Source organism: Amphiura filiformis, chromosome 4, assembly GCF_039555335.1.
Source record: "Amphiura filiformis chromosome 4, Afil_fr2py, whole genome shotgun sequence".
NCBI classification, from domain to species: domain Eukaryota; kingdom Metazoa; phylum Echinodermata; class Ophiuroidea; order Amphilepidida; family Amphiuridae; genus Amphiura; species Amphiura filiformis.
Window position 1 is genome coordinate 5,089,273 of NC_092631.1, and position 4,713 is coordinate 5,093,985.

Consider the following 4,713-nt stretch of genomic DNA (forward strand, 5'->3'; position numbering starts at 1 on the left):
AAATTAATCAGATCTAACGCTAAATTTAAATGGGTCAATATCACTACTGGCACATATTATTATTTTATCACAATTATCAATAAAAAAATAATTGATTTCATAAATAATAAGGATTGATCAAGCATCGATGGTCGATCGAAAGATCAAACTAATTTGTTTCTATTGCCTTATAGAAGTGAATGTACCCGAATTATTGGCAATACTTGCATGTTCTGAAATAATCGATATATCCCTCAAAACGCGTTTTAACAGCTATTCGGCTTTATGCTGTATCCAAAATGTCTCTACCACTGCGCAGAGAGAGGTCGAATATGCATTCAACTATGTGTAAACCATAGCACGCATTCTTGATTTGGGGCTTTTGTGTAGAAATTACTGGTTGTCCTAAGGCTATAAGTTATAAATAGTCATCCCTGTAATATTTAGCAAAAACTCTTGGATTTTAAAGCAAAAATAACAATATTGGCCTATATTTTGCGTATGATTTTCCGGGATTTTCCAATTTCACGGGCGGGCACTCACATTATTAAACCACAGTAATATCATGTGGGGAATGTTTGTACTTATTTTGGTATCACTGGTTAGAAGATACCTACAGCTATACGTTGGTATAAAATATGTTAGTATAGGACATGTAATATAGAAAATTCCTGGTTTCCCGCTATAGATCAATATGATTTGTACAGCTAAGTATACGATTCGTCTCTCTGCCGAATTCATTTATCGCACTTACGCGCGATTAGTCCAAATCAAAATGTCAATAACTACGCCGGTGAGTAAGATTTACCATTAATTTTTGGTGTAAATAAAAGATAACCTGAAACATAATCATAAGCATACAAAAACTCAATTTGCTCAAAATTCTCGATTCGTCACTCTGCCGAATTCATAACGATTATCATTCCATAAACCAATTAACAACAACTCATGGACTTTGCTGCTTAGACGTGCACACCCTAAACATTATACAATCGATCATCGCAACCAGGAGGAAATGATGGTGAGGGGGAAGTGGTGCGCTTACACATACCGCCTTTCTATACATAAAATAAATAATCTTTCTTTATTGAGGGCAATACCACTTCATTGTCAAGCACTGGTTTCCAAGCAGGCCCTCGTACAATTATAAATACATGGCATGATTATAATACTGTAATACATATTGGTAAGTGGTAAATTTACATTTTATACACATGTTAAATCAATAACATATGTGACTCCTCAGCACAACTGAGCCCTGAAGTCGCCAACCATCATTTTTGAGATATTCAACCAAAATATTCTGCTTGAAATTAGCTTTAAAATGATGTATATCATGTCTATAGTACTTGACATTTAAGTAGTGAAAATCAATAAAACAGTCAATAAATCCTTTGTTTCCTATTGTTTATTGTTAAGTTCAATGGAGCATATCTCAATAGTGGCACTGGCGACATCCGGGCTCAGTTGTGCTGAGGGGTCACATATTGGTTACATGGCAAAGGTTATACAAAATACAAGCCAAAATTAAAATGGCTTTATAAAAGGAAAAGAAATCCCATGTTATTTAGCAGAAATATTTGTTTGTGCTTTAAAATGATACAAGGACATATTATTCAATTCTTTGTTGATTTGAGGTGCAATTCCATTATAAGTATTAACAGCTCTGGTATGGAATGTGTGCTTGCCTGAATTTGAATTACATTTGGTACAACCATGGACGTATTTAAATAATAATATTTAGTACGTCCATGGTACAACTAAAGTATTTGATGTATGATTCCTGGTAATATGCATGCGTGTACATAAGTAGGGTCTTTAGTATATTTTAAACTCACATATTCTTTACACAAACTATTTCTATAGGATCAGTTCCCTGAGTTTCATATGAGTTACAACAAAACAAACAATTAGCAGTAAGTTCCTAGTCCAGGTGAATTTCAAGTTAACTCAATTTTTTCATGAGAGTGTACTACACCACCACCAAGGGTTCGAACCCACAACCTCTCGTACCATAGTCGAACGCCTTATCGATTGAACCTAAAAATATGACTAAAATCTTTGCTTTGCTTAAGGAATTAGCCTTTTAGAAGTATGGCGGACACAATAGGATGGCGCTGCACGAAGTCTTTTGTATTTGGCGGGTTTTACCCATATTGAATACTGCTCTCCTATTGTGTACACCATACTTCGAAAAGGCTAATCGGATTGCAATGTTTGCACAGTATTTTTTGTGGGACCTGAGAGCACATCAACAGAGCTAATTCAGTTGAAATGGCTAGGAGTGAGATTCCATCAATTATGACCATGCTTGCGGTCATGGCGGAACATCAGACATCGTGGGTGTAGGATGCACTGCATGTCCCTTGATGCAGGGGGTGTCTGAGTCAGAAGACATGATGGGTGGGTGTAGGATGCACCGCATGTCGCTTGATGCAGGGGGTGTCTGAGTCAGAGACATGATGGGTGGGTGTAGGATGCATTGCATGTCGCTTGATGCAGGGGGTGTCTGAGTCAGAGACATGATGGGTGGGTGTAGGATGCACCGCATGTCGCTTGATGCAGGGGGGTGTCTGAGTCAGAGACATGATGGGTGGGTGCAGGATGCATTGCATGTCGCTTGATGCAGGGGGTGTCTGAGTCAGAGACATGATGGGTGGGTGTAGGATGCATTGCATGTCGCTTGATGCAGGGGGTGTACCCAGCTCATAAGTTGGAATATGTTTTCAAAATGAAGTGCCAATTGCGACTTCAGAAGTTTTTACAGTACTGTTGATAGAGGCATGGATAACATACCTGTGGGTAAAAATGGGTTTCGACCACACACCACTGACAGCCACTCACTTCATCAAGCAAGTCAAACATTTCAAGCTAAGCAATTTGACACTGTGTGATCTGATTGAAGCCGCAATTTTTCAGACTGCGCCAAGTTAAAATATGATCACTGAAACAAGTGTGGACTTTCGTTTTGTGCTTTGTTTAAAACAAACTGTATTCTGCACACTTTTTGCACCACATTTACATCCAGTGACAGCAGCAGGATTTATTTCTTGGTAGGGGATGGAGGGAAAAGTGAAATCTGCCTAAAATTTGACAATTTCAACCAAAATAATTTTCAGTGATTTTTTTTTTCTGATGGGGGGGGGGGGTAAACCGGGAAGAGTCCAAGTTGTTTTCATGGAAAATCCCCCATGGCGCCGCCTGTTTTCACTTCCACATCCATTCATAACTATATGTCAAATGATTCATTAAACAGTTCCCACTGCCTATATACTATATACATTCACAATGCATAAACCAATTGCATATTATTTTCCAAAATTTGCAAAAATCAACACTGTAGTTGTGATAACATCCGATTTTTTATAATAATAATAATATAATACAGCATTTATATAGCGCATTGTGAATCACAGATTCCTCAATGCGCTTTACAATATCAAAACTACCAAACTTAATCTCAATTTTACAAAATATGAATAAAACATAAACATTAAACCAATATTACCATCTGTATAAAAATAGCAGGCCAGCTGCAAGCAAATCAAATAAAAAGATGTACAAGGGTAACACCACTGAGAGGGCCACCCACAAAATCCCCAAGGGGTCCCTTGGTACGGTGTACCTCACACAGGCATCATCGATACACCAAAATTACAACAAGATAAAATCACAGACCAATATTGGAAACCTAAATACGAATTTATAAATAAGTGAGCAAGAAACAGAACACAACCATGCCAGGGTATACAAAAGTGTGTAGGAGATATTAACACATCCATGCAGCCAGTGGCGAGTGTGGGTCATCACATTGGGGGGGCACCGACCATGACCGGGTCTGATGGGGGGGGGCACAAGCCGTTTTTTGGCACTTTTCCTGTGGGATTTTTTAAAATTTCAGATCGAATGGGGGCACTTGCCCCCCCATGCCCCTATGATGCTAGGCCACTGCATGCAGCCTCCCACACATTCAATACAATACACAACATCAATAAATTCATAAAGCATAAAACCTCTCAATAAGATGTGCAGGCCTAATCATTATGATCAAAATATTAGTGGTGTACAGAATGGTGGTGCTGGAATTAAATTTTCTTTGCTTTGCTTCATTTGTTCGGGTCAAAATTAAAAGGCAGTCCGGGGAAAATTATGGGGTTACCAATTACCGAATGCTAGTGTTGCTGTCATTACACAGCATAATATGAAGTCATTTATAGTGTGTAGATTACCACATCTTTACCCCCTGCCAATATTTTTGTATTTTCCTTTTTTGGATGTCAAACATTTACCCCCCCCCCCCGATATTTTTTTACTACCCTTTACGGGATGTCAAACATTAACCCCCCAGATTTATTCCCTTTTTTGGGAAGTAAAATATTTTGACCCCCTAAATTTTGGCCCCCAAAATTTATATATTCCCTTTAAAGGATGTAAAACATTACCCCTTCCCCCATATATATTCCCATTTTGGGATGAAAAATATTTTGACCCTCCTATATTTTTATCCCCATTTTACCCCCCCAACCCCACCATATTTTTTAATTCTCCTTTATGGGATTTACAACATTTACCCCCATATTTATTCCCTTTATGTGATGTAAAACATTTGTCCCCTATATTTTTACCCCCCAATAAGCAACCCCCACCAAGCTATTATAATGCCACAGTGCTGCCGTCCCCTTTAATGGCTACTAGTAATTAATTTGATGCTGAGATATAAAAGTTGCATTTGGC